Source organism: Heterodontus francisci, unplaced genomic scaffold, assembly GCF_036365525.1.
Source record: "Heterodontus francisci isolate sHetFra1 unplaced genomic scaffold, sHetFra1.hap1 HAP1_SCAFFOLD_695, whole genome shotgun sequence".
In the NCBI taxonomy this organism is placed as follows: domain Eukaryota; kingdom Metazoa; phylum Chordata; class Chondrichthyes; order Heterodontiformes; family Heterodontidae; genus Heterodontus; species Heterodontus francisci.
Window position 1 is genome coordinate 347,162 of NW_027141845.1, and position 13,000 is coordinate 360,161.

Below are 13,000 nucleotides of genomic sequence, written 5' to 3' on the forward strand. Positions count from 1 at the left end.
AATCTGTAAAAAAAATACATTACCAGTTTCAAACAGCACCAAGTCAAAAATTACAAACAGTGCAAAGGTGATCAGTTTCCTTCAATACAACAAAAGCAAAATACTGCGGATGCTGGAAATCTGAAATAAAAACAAGAAATGCTGGAATCACTCAGCAGGTCTGGCAGCATCTGTGGAAAGAGAAGCAGAGTTAACGTTTCGGGTCAGTGACCCTTCTTCGGAACTCTTCCGAAGAAGGGTCACTGACCCGAAACGTTAACTCTGCTTCTCTTTCCACAGATGCTGCCAGACCTGCTGAGTGATTCCAGCATTTCTTGTTTTCCTTCAATACAATCCTGAGTTGCCTCACAACCCTTCCATTTCATTGTTGTGCCAGATACATTTTTACATTTTACAGCACACAAAATTTTCCCGATACAGTTCGAGGGGTTTCCCATGGATCCAGCCCCTCAGTCCAGCTTGGTGGGGGTCCTTACACTGTGGTCTTTCCCCATTGAGCCTTTGCTGTGGCTGCCCCAAGCTTTAGTGCGGCCCTCAGCACGTAGACCTGGACCTTGGAATGTGCCAGTCTGCAACATTCGGTCGTGGACAACTCTTTGCGCTGGAAGACCAGCAAGTTTCGGGCAGACCAAAGGGCGTCTTTCACCGAATTGATGGTCCTCCAGCAGCAGTTGATGTTTGTCTCGGTGTGCATCCCTGGGAACAGCGCGTAGAGCACAGACTCCTGTGTTACAGAGCTGCTTGGGATGAACCTCGACAAAAACCACTGCATCTCTTTCCACACCTGCTTTGCAAAGACACATTCCAGAAGGAGGTGGGCAACCGTCTCTTCCCCACCACAGCCACCGCGGGGGCATTGACTTCAGGCATGCAGGAAGGATCTGACGGTGATGGCTCTTCTCACCACCAGCCAAGCTACGTCTTGGTGCTTGTTTGAAAGTTCTGGTGATGAGGCATTCCGCCAAATGACTTTGACGGTCTGCTCGGGGAACCATCCGACAGGATCCACCGTCTCCTTTTCCCATAGGGCCTTGAGGACATTCCGTGCAGACCACTGCCTGATGGACCGGTGGTCAAAGGTGTTTTCCTGCAGAAACTGCTCCACGAAGGATAGGTGATACGGCACGGTCCAACTGGATGGAGCGTTCCGCGGCAATGTGACCAGGCCCATCCTTCGCAACACCAGGGACAGATAGAACCTCAGCACGTAGTGACGCTTGGAGTTTGCGTACTGGAGATCTACACACAGTTTGATGCAGCCGCACACGAAGGTGGTCATCAGGATGAGGGCGATGTTGGGTACATTTTTCCCCTTATCCAGAGGTTTGAACATCGTGTCCCTCCGGACCCGGTCCATTTTAGATCCCCAGATGAAGCGGAAAATGGCTCGGGTGACCGCCACGGCGCAGGAGTGGGGTATGGGCCAGACCTGCGCCACGTACAGCAACAACGTGAGCGCCTCACACCTGATGACCAGGTTCTTACCCACAATGGAGAGAGATCGCTGCCCCCACATGCCCCCACTTGTGTTGTACCTTGGCGACTCGCTCCTCCCATGTTTTGGTGCACGCCCCGGCCCTTCCGAACCATATCCCCAGCACCTTCAGGTAGTCTGACCTGACAGTGAAGGGGACAAAGGATCGGTCAGCCCAGTTCCCAAAGAACATGGCCTCGCTCCTGCCGTGGTTAACTTTGGCTCCCGAGGCCAGTTCGAACTGGTCGCAGATGCTCATCAGTCTGCGCACGGACAGCGGATCCGAGCAGAAGACGGCGACGTCATCCATGTACAGGGAGGTTTTGACCTGAGTGCCTCCGCTGCCTGGGATTGTCACCCCTCCTATGCTCGCATCCTTCCTAATAGACTCAGCAAAGGGTTCAATACAGCAAACAAACAAGACCGGGGACAGAGGACAGCCCTGTCTGACTCCAGATTTGATCGGGAAACTTTCCGATTCCCACCCGTTGATTGAGACTGCGCTACTGATGTTTGTGTAGAGCAGTTTGATCCAATTGCAGATTCCCTCCCAAACCCCATTTTGGAAAGCACGTCCATCATGTAGGTGTGCGATATCCTGTCAAAAGCCTTCTCCTGGTCCAGGCTGATGAGGCAGGTGTCCACCCTCCTGTCCCGAACATAGGTGATCGTATCCCTGAGTAGCGCGAGGCTATCAGAGATCTTCCTGCCGGGTACAGTACAGGTCTGATCAGGGTGAATCACCAACTCCAGAGCAGATTTGACTCGACTGGCTATGACTTTGGACAGAATCTTGTAGTCAACATTAAGCAGTGAGATGGGCCGCCAATTTCTGATTTCTGCCCCCTCCCCCTTCTGCTTGTAAATGAGGGTGATGATGCCTTTCCTCATGGATTCTGACATGCTGCCGGCCAGGAGCATACTCTCGTATACTTCCAGCAGGTCCGGGCCGACCCAGTATCACAGGGCCGAATACAACTCGATCGGTAAGCCATCGCTTCCGGGAGTTTTACTCGCCTCGAAGGACTCGACAGCCTTTGTCAGCTCGTCCAGAGTTAGCGGCTTGTCCAGTCTCTCCCTCGTGCTGTCATCTAAGACCTCTGTGATAGATGACAGGAAGGACTGGGAGGCTCTGCTGTCTATGGGCTTCGCGTCATACAGCCCAGCATAAAAGGATTTGCTGATCCTTAGTGTGTCGGACTGCGAAGACGTTACCGAGCCATCTTCTTCCTTCAGGCTGTTGATAGCAGAGCTCTCTCTGTGTACCTTTTGGAAGAAGTAATGCGAGCACGTCTCATCCTGCTCAATGGAGCGGACTCTGGACCGGAAGATGATCTTGGAGGCCTCCTTGGCAAAGAGCGAGGCCTGCTGGCTCTTCACCTCTTGGAGGTCCTCCTTGACCTCAACCCCTGTCGACTGCAGCCGGAGCACATTTTGCATAATTTTCTGGAGTCGGGACATTTCCCTCTGTCTCTCTCTCGCCCTCTGAACACCTTTGTGGATAAAGAACCTCTTGATGTTCTCCTTGATCGCTTCCCACCAGTGAACTGGAGACTCAAAGAGGGCTAAATATTGTCCCCAGGACACCGGGGAGAACTCCCCTGCTCTTCTTCCAATAGTGGCCGTGGGATCTTTTACACCCACCCGAGAGGGCAGATGAAGTCCTGTCTTAACATCTCATTACCTTTTACATTTATTTGTGTTAATGGGGAATAAAACATTCCATGCACCCACTGTCCCCATCAAACACTCCCAGGACAGGTACACAGCACGCGGTTAGATACAGAGTAAAGCTCCCTACAAAAAAAGAAAAAAAAAGAAAAAAAAACGGGGTTAGACTGTCTGTTTTCTCATCACTCACTCAGTACTGGGTTTAGTATTTCCGATTAAACCTGTCTCCTTCCTGTTATTCTCGCAGTATTGGTGGACTAATCCTGGACAAGAAAAAAAAAATGGGTTACAGAGTAAAGCTCCCTCTACACTGTCCCCATCAAAAAAAAAGAAAAAAAACGGGGTTAGACACAGAGTAAAGCTCCCTCTACACTGTCCCCATCAAACACTCCCAGGACAGGGACAGCACGGGGTTAGATACAGAGTAAAGCTCCCTCTACACTGTCCCCATCAAACACTCCCAGGACAGATACAGCACGGGGTTAGATACAGGGTAAAGCTCCCTCTACACTGTCCCCCATCAAACACTCCCAGGACAGGTACAGCACGGGGGTTAGATACAGAGTAAAGCTTCCTCTACACTGTCCCCCATCAAACACTCCCAGGACAGGTACAGTACGGGGTTAGATACAGAGTAAAGCTCCCTCTACACTGTCCCCATCAAACACTCCCAGGACAGGTACAGCACGGGGGTTAGATACAGAGTAAAGCTTCCTCTACACTGTCCCCCATCAAACACTCCCAGGACAGGTACAGCACTGGGATTGGCTGGTCATTTGGAGCACTTCCTGCCAGCAATCAGGGGGAGCAGCTGCACCTGTGTTGCAGCAATTGCAGAGTGGAGAGTGGAGACTGGAAACTGCAGCAACTGGAGAGAGAGACTGGAGAAAGGTGAATACAGAGTGGAGGGAAACCATCAAGGAAGGCTGCAATTTTTCTGGAGAGGTGGGTGTCAGGGCACCTGAAAGACTCTGAAGTTTAAACTGTTTGGGGGAGGGAGAAGAGGCCTGAAGACTCAGGGGTGGGGCAGCCAAATCCAGTAGGGGCCCCTGTGTTTGTATTGGTGTTGCACACAGGGAGCTCCCTCCCCACCCCAACTGCCTGCTCGGGACAGCTGGAGTTGCCCGGGTGAAGACTGTCTTGTTAAAATCAGAAGAGGAGAGTACCGGGCGGCTCCAGCCGTCCCGGGCGAAGAAGCCTCCCCCAACTGGAAGACAACAAACAGTTTTGGACTAATTGTTATAAAGGTGCTCCAACTGGCAGTTGGATCAAACATCCTTTTCAGCCTTTCTCTCCCTTCCTCCACTCAGTCGCCTCAGTCACCTATCCTCCCCATTTCCTTTACCATCCTACCCCATCCTCCTCTACTCCCACTCCACCTTGTTTAAAGTTTGCTTTTTTTTTTTTTTTTTTTAAAAATTGTGTAAATTTGTTTTGTTTCTTGGGGGTGGACGTAGCTCTTAGACCCCATGGCAAGCCCCTCTTCGCCGGTGGCGGGGCCTTCCCGTTCATATGCTGCTGCGGCTGCTGCAGCTGCACCTGTTGCCCCGTCACCGTTTGCTTTATTAACAACGAAGCATGGGGTCAAGAGCTACGTCCACCCGAACATGACTATAGAGGCATGCGTGAAAGCAATGGCCGAGGTTGTCGGCCCTTCGGCCATTGTTGCAGCCTCTAAAATGTACGGGAAGGCAGTGTTTTTCCTGAAGACCGAGCGGGCGGTGTCCCTGGCTCTGAGCAAGGGGCTCACCGTGGGCGGGACCTTTCTGCCAGTGGACCCCCTGGAGGCCACTGCGCAAAGGCTCGTTTTATCCAATGTCCCACCCTTCATCCCTGGTGAGCTCCTCCTTCCCCACCTGCACCATCTGGGGGAGGTAAAGACGGGGCTCACCCCAGTCCCGCTCGGTCTTCGGGAGAACAGCCTCCGACACGTCTACTCCTTCCGCCGCCAGTTATTCATGCAGCTGGCGCGGGAGGAGGTGACAGAGGGCCACTTCAATGTAGAATTCCAGGGGACGGCCTACCGCGTCTTCTGGACCTTGGACGGGGTGCGGTGCCATGTCTGTAAGGGGGTGGGGCATGTTCGTAAGAACTGCCCCAACCTCCCGGCTGCCAACTCCAACTCAGCAGCCCAGGGTGGCGACGCTGCACCTCCTCCCACCCCCACTACACCACCACCAGATACCATTCAGTCGGTACCGGAGGCTGTGGTTTTCACGGCCTCCGGCAGGGAGGGGGGTGACCGTCCAAGTGGAAGGAAGGCGCGGAGGAGAAATAAACATCGAGAGGCGCGTCCCCTGGATATCGTGACACTACCCGAGCCTGAGCTCAGCCCAAGGCCCGATCTCGGGAAGTCAACTTGCCCCAGGGCTGGGCTCAGGCCCAGGGTGAATAAAAAAAAGGAGAGTGTGGAGGTGGAGGCCTCTGATGATATGGAGGTCTCTGAGCCTCCGCACACAACTGGGAAAAAGAGGAGAAGGCACCCCTCCACAGAGGTAACAAGGGGCCCTGAGGCGCAGGGCCCATCTGTTGGAGGGGAGCTGTCTCCTGTTTCGGGTCCCCAGGTTTCCCCTACCGCCACCACCAAGGCTGCAAAGTCCGGGCAGGTGCTCCCTATTCCTCAGGATGGAGGGGAGGGGATGGCCCCGGTACATGAGGCCCCTCCTGAAGGAGTAAGTGGGGCCCTGCTTGTGGTGGGGGAGCCAGGGGAAGCCGCCCATTCTGCCACGGCTACTGGGTCGGGTGTCCTGAATGAAGGGGAGGGCGAGGCCCCAGAGGGTCGGGCCTCCCAGCCGGAGTCCACCACCAACCAGGAGACACCCGACCCGGTTATAACTGAGAATGCTGCCCCATCTGCTGGGCCTGTGGGTGCTGGCGGAGCGGGAGATAGCCTCCTCCCTCTGCCTCCAATCTCGGCTCCGGCTGGTTTCCCGGAGTCGGGAACTTCTGTCTCCCCTGGACCACTCATTGCCCTGGGGACGGAGGTGGAGGGGGGTCCTGAGCCGCTGGTGCCTACAGGCTCCAGTTTCACAATAGAACCCAGAGAGGACTCCTCCGCCATCGATCCTGGGGGTGGGATCGTGACGGAGGCGGGACCAGCTGGCGCGGCCGGGACGTCCGCCCCACAGTGTGTGGTGGATGTGTCGGCCGCTGGCGGTGACGACCCGGAGGAGGATGGGGATTCGGTGCGGGGCACGGAGGATGATCTTGATTCCATCGCCAGTGAGGTGGTGGAGTCCCTCGTGCCTCCCACCGAATCTCCTCTCATCCCCACGGCGGAACTCCGGGATTTCCTCGCGGCTTGCAGGGGTTGCCGCAATAAAGTTCAGCTGGCCCTCGACCGTTGGTCGAATCTGGCGCTGATCATCCAGTCCGTCCGTGCCGCCCTTAAGATAGCGGGCAAGCGCGCGGACGTGAAATTGGTTGAGAGGCGCCGTTTTAATGTGTTCCTCAATGGGTTGCTGGGGGAGTGGAGGGCCAGGTGCACTTCCACTCCCTCCTCACAGTGAGCTGTTGGTGACGGGTTTTAAGTACCTTTGACATGAAGATAACCATAGCCAGCCTCAACATCAACGGCAGCAGAGGGGCTCACCGCAGATTTCACAATCTCTCAGTCCTTAGGGAAGGGAGATACGCGGTGTGCTTTCTGCAGGAAACCCACACCGTTCCGGGAGACGAAGCCACCTGGCTCCTGGAGTGGCAGGGTGGGGTCTACATGAGTCACCTCACCCCTATTTCTAGTGGGGTGGCTATCTTGTTGGCCCCGACTTTTCAGCCGGAGATCTTGGGGGTCAAGGAGCTAGTGCCGGGCCGCTTGCTCCACCTCGCCGTTCGCCTGGGTAGCGTGCCGCTCCACTTTGTGAATGTGTACGCGCCCAGGCCCGGCGCTTTGCAAGCGCGCTTCTTTGAAGAAGTGTCCGCTCTCTTGAGCTCCATCGATAGCGGCGAGTGCATCATCCTCGGGGGGGATTTTAACTGCACCCTCGAGGTGGGGGATCGCTCCGGTCCCCAGCGCGGCCAAGCGTCGGTGGAGAAGTTGAGGGGACTGATCAGCTCCCTTAACTTGGTGGACGTCTGGCGGAATCTCCATCCCGACTCCAGCGCCTTCACGTGGAGGTCTGGAGGAGGGGGGTCGCGAATCGACCGCCTCTACATTTCGCAGGCGTACGTCTCCCGCGTTTCGGCGGCCTCCATGCGGCTGGTGCCGTGCTCGGACCACCGCCTGGTGTGGGCGGAGTTCACTCCGCTCCGCACGCGGGCGGGGTCCGCGTACTGGCACTTTAACAACCGGCTGCTGGAGGACGTGCGATTTCGGGACTCGTTCTGTCGATTCTGGGCCGACTGGAGAAGGAAGCAGGGGGGCTTCCCCTCCTTGAGGCTATGGTGGGATGTGGGCAAGACTCACATCCGCGTCTTCTGTCAGGAGTACGCGAAGGGGTCGACCAAAAGGCGGGAAGCCGAGATCGGGCGCCTTGAGAGGGAGGTGCTCGACTTGGAATCCCGCCTCGGTCATGCCGTCGCGGACCCGGCCCTGTGGCAGGCGTACAAAGAGAAGAAGGGCGCGCTGAGGAACCTGCAGCTCATAGGGTCCCGAGGCGCGTACGTGAGGTCGCGGATCCAGATCCTGCAAGATTTGGATCGCGCCTCACCCTTCTTCTACTCGCTGGAAAAATGGCGGGGGGTCCGTAAGCAGCTCGTCGAGCTGCTGGCCGACGACGGATCCTCCATCACGGATCCGGAGGGAATGGGCCTCCTGGTCCGGACGTATTACAGTGCGTTGTTCTCTCCGGATCCGTCCAGTGAGGATGCGCGCAGAGTTTTGTGGGAGGACCTGCCGCAGGTCAGCCCGGAGGGCGCCGAAGGATTGGAGGCTCCGCTCACGTTGGCGGAGCTGACTGGCGCCCTCCACCAGCTCTCGAGGGGCAAATCCCCAGGGCTGGATGGGTTGACCGTGGAGTTCCTCAGGGCGTTCTGGGACGTCCTGGGGGACGATTACGCGCGGGTCCTGGGGGAAAGCCTGGCGACCGGGGAGATGCCCCTCTCGTGGCGCAGGGCGGTCATCGTCCTGCTGCCGAAGAGGGGCGATCTCCGCCTGCTTAAAAACTGGCGTCCGGTCTCCCTCCTCAGCACGGATTATAAGATCTTTGCCCGGGCTATGTCTACCCGCCTGGGCTCCGTGCTGGCCCACATGATCCACCCCGACCAGTCCTACACGGTCCCGGGCCGGTCCATCCAGGACAACATCCACCTGGTCCGGGACCTGATCCATCTTTCCCAGAGGACTGGTCAGTCGGTCGCCTTTCTCTCCCTCGATCAGGAGAAGGCGTTCGACAGGGTGGATCACGATTACCTTTTCGGGACTCTGCGCGCTTTCGGACTCGGGCCGCATTTCGTGGCCCGGGTCCGACTTTTATACGCCGCCGCAGAGTGTCTAGTCAAAGTTAACGGGTCCTTGACGGCGCCCCTTCGATTTGGGAGAGGAGTGCGTCAGGGGTGCCCCATGTCCGGCCAATTGTATACCATCTGCGTGGAGCCCTTCCTGTGCCTGCTTCGCAGGAGGTTGACGGGATTGGCTCTGCGCGAGCCGGCCATGCGGGTCGTCCTCTCGGCTTACGCCGACGACGTGCTCCTCGCAATCACAGATCCCGTTGACTTGCGGAGGATGCGCGACTGCCAGCAGACCTTTTCTGCCGCGTCCTCCGCGAGGATCAATTGGGAGAAATGTTCCGGACTCCTGGTTGGTCAGTGGCGGGTGGACTCCCTGCCGGAGGAGATGACACCTTTTGCGTGGAGCACCACGCACCTCCTCTATCTGGGAGTCCACCTTAGCCCCGCTGAGGAAGCCTGGCCGGCAAACTGGCAGGAGTTGGAGGCGAAAGTCACCGCTCGGCTGGGGCGCTGGACAGGACTGCTCCGAGTGCTTTCCTACAGGGGCCGAGCGTTGGTCATAAACCAACTGGTGGCCTCCATGCTGTGGTACCGGTTGGTCACTTTGGCCCCGCCCCCTGTATTTGCCACCAAGATCCAGAAGAAACTCGTCGATTTCTTCTGGGGCAAGAGGAAACACTGGGTCTCTGCCGCGGTCCTGAGTCTCCCGATCGAGGAGGGCGGTCAGTCGCTGGTGTGCGTCCGCACCCAGGCTGCGACTCTCCGCCTTCGGACCCTGCAGAGATACCTGTACGTCGAGCGTCCTCCCAGATGGTGTGCGCTGGCGACGTATTTTTTCCGCCAGTGTCACTGCCTTCAAGACGACACGCAGCTCCCGGTGGAGTCCGTTAGCCGCGCCTCTCTGAGGGAGTTGCCTGTCTTTTACCGGGATCTTTTCCGAGTCTGGAACATGGTCGCCTCCAGTCAGGGCGCTCCCCCGCCGGCGGAGGAGAGCGCCTCGGCTGTCCGGGCGGCCGACTCCGGGGACGGTCCGGCGGGCGGAGGAGTAGCCGAAACCCCCGGGACGCCCCTCACTGCGGGTGGCGAGGGGGCTCGGGAGTGCGGAGCGATCCCGGCCGAGCTGACCCCCGCTGGGCCGGAACTGCTCATCGGACCCAGGCCCCGAAACCCTCCTCGGGAGCCGGTCCCGCACAACCCGAGCCGCCTCTCGGGAATGCCCTCCGTGCCATTCCAATCGGCGCGGAGGGGTTTCCTGTACGGGCTGCTCCTGCACACTTTCCACTTCTTCGCCCTCGTCAGCCGGCCGGACACGCCCTGGCGGTCCGCGTTGCCAACTGGCGGCGAGGGGAAACCCCGATGGAGGTCTCTCTACGCGGGAGTCTTCCCCCTTTACATCGGGGACCTGGGGTGGAGGGTGCTGCACAGAGCAGTCCCGTGCAATAGGCTTTTAAGTAGGTTCACGGACTCCCAGGCCAGCTGTACTTTCTGCGGCCTGGACGAGTCCGTGTTCCACATTTATACCGAGTGTGCGAGGTTGCAGCCCCTATTTGAGTATCTGAAGGGGCTGCTCCTCAAATTCTGGCTGCACTTCAGTCCCACGCTCCTGATCTTTGGGCACCCGGTGCGGAGGGGCTTGGGCCGGGAGGAGGATCTCCTCGTCGGTCTGCTCCTGGGCCTGGCCAAGGTGGCAATTCACAGGTCCAGGTTGCGGGCCGTCGGGGGTTCCGTCCTCCCCGATTGCCTGCCCCTCTTCCGCGGTTACGTTCGCGCCCGGGTGTCCCTGGAAAAGGAGCATGCGGTGTCCACCGGTACGCTTGAGGCCTTCCGCGACCGGTGGGCACCGCAGGGACTGGAGTGCATCGTCGACGCCGAGAATGGCATTTTAATTTGAGTTTTTTGTTTATTTATCTGTTTTAATAAAGTTATTTTAAAACTGTAAATATGTACATAAAGGGGGCCTGAGGGATAAAGGCCCCCTCGATAAAAAAAAAAAAAAAAAAAACGGGGGTTAGATACAGAGTAAAGCTCCCTCTACACTGTCCACATCAAACACTCCCAGGACAGGTACAGTACGGGGGTTAGATACAGAGTAAAGCTCCCTTTACACTGTTCCCCATCAAACACTCCCAGGACAGGTACAGTACGGGGTTAGATACAGAGTAAAGCTCCCTCTACACTGTCCCCATCAAACACTCCCAGGACAGGTACAGTTCGGGGGTTAGATACAGAGTAAAGCTCCCTCTACACTGTCCCCATCAAACACTCCCAGGACAGGTACAGTACGGGGTTAGATACAGAGTAAAGCTCCCTCTATACTGTCCCCATCAAACACTCCCAGGACAGGTACAGTACGGGGGTTAGATACAGAGTAAAGCTCCCTCTACACTGTCCCCATCAAACACTCCCAGGACAGGTACAGCACTGGGATTGGCTGGTCAATTTGGAGCACTTCCTGCCAGCAATCAGGGGGAGCAGCTGCATCTGTGCTGCAGCAACTGGAGAGTGGAGAGTGGAATAACTGCAAAGAGGTGACTATAGAGTGGAGACAGCTGCATTCACTCAGGAACTGTTGAATTTTTTCAAGGATTAAGAAGACCTGCAAGTCATTTTGGAGAGGTGGGTGTTGGAGCACCAGAGAACTGTTGGTTGTTTGGACTGTTGGGGGAGGGAGAAGGCACCGGAAGATCCAGGGGTGGGGCTGCCAAATTCTATAGGGAGCCCCTGTACTAGCTCTTGTGTTTATCTGCCATCCTGCACAAAAGGGGCTCCCTCCCCACCCCCAACTGTGTGGCTCGGGACGGCTGGAGCTGCCCAGCTGAAGAAAATCCTTACACAACAACAGAAAAGGGAGAGAACCGGGCGGCTCTAACCGACCCGGGCGAAGAACCCTCCCCTAACTGAAAGAGTGGACTGTCGACTCTGCAGGAAGGTGCTCCAACCACCAATTGAACTGTAACATCCTCGCAGTTGTTCTCTCTCTTCCATCACTCGGCCACCTATCCTCTCCTCTCCTTGTCCTTTTCAGCCCTATCCTCCTCTATTCCCATCCCCCCCCCCTCCCCCATCATATTGTTTGTGTTTAAGAAAACTGTCGTGTGCTTTGTTTCTTGGGGGTGGGCGTAGCTCTGCGACCCCATGGCAAGCCCCTCTTCGCCGGTGGCGGGGCCTTCCCGTACATATGCTGCTGCGGCTGCTGCAGCTGCACCTGTTGCCCCGTCACCGTTTGCTTTATTAACATCGAAGCATGGGGTCAAGAGCTACGTCCACCCGAACATGACTATAGAGGCATGCGTGAAAGCAATGGCCGAGGTTGTCGGCCCTTCGGCCATTGTTGCAGCCTCTAAAATGTACGGGAAGGCAGTGTTTTTCCTGAAGACCGAACGGGCGGTGTCCCTGGCTCTGAGCAAGGGGCTCACCGTGGGCGGGACCTTTCTGCCAGTGGACCCCCTGGAGGCCACTGCGCAAAGGCTCATTCTATCCAATGTCCCGCCCTTCATTCCTGGTGAACTCCTCCTTCCCCACCTGCACCATCTGGGGGAGGTAAAGACGGGGCTCACCCCAGTCCCGCTCGGTCTTCGGGAGAACAGCCTCCGACACGTGTACTCCTTCCGCCGCCAGTTATTCATGCAGCTGGCGCGGGTGGAGGTGACAGAGGGCCACTTTAATGTGGAATTCCAGGGGACGGCCTACCGCGTCTTCTGGACCTTGGACGGGGTGCGGTGCCATGTCTGTAAGGGGGTGGGGCATGTTCGTAAGAACTGCCCCAACCTCCCGGCTGCCAACTCCAACTCGGCGGCCCAGGGTGGCGACGCTGCACCTCCTCCCACCCCCCCCTACACCACCACCAGATACCATTCAGTCGGTACCGGAGGCTGTGGTTTTCACGGCCTCCGGCAGGGAGGGGGGTGACCGTCCAAGTGGAAGGAAGGCGCGGAGGAGAAATAAACATCGAGAGGCGCGTCCCCTGGACACCGTGACACTACCCGAGCCTGAGCTCAGCCCAAGGCCCGATCTCGGGAAGTCAACTTGCCCCAGGGCTGGGCTCAGGCCCAGGGTGAATAAAAAAAAAGGAGAGTGTGGAGGTGGAGGCCTCTGATGATATGGAGGTCTCTGAGCCTCCGCACACAACTGGGAAAAAGAGGAGAAGGCACCCCTCCACAGAGGTAACAAGGGGCCCTGAGGCGCAGGGCCCATCTGTTGGAGGGGAGCTGTCTCCTGTTTCGGGTCCCCAGGTTTCCCCTACCGCCACCACCAAGGCTGCAAAGTCCGGGCAGGAGCACTCTATTCCTCAGGATGGATGGGAGGGGAAGGCCCCGGTACTTGAGGCCCCTCCTGAAGGAGTAAGTGGGGCCCTGCTTGTGTTGGGGGAGCCTGGGGACGCCGCCCATTCTGCCACTGCTACTGGGTCGGGTGCCCTGAATGAAGGGGAGGGCGAGGCCCCAGAGGGTCGGGCCTCCCAGCCGGAGT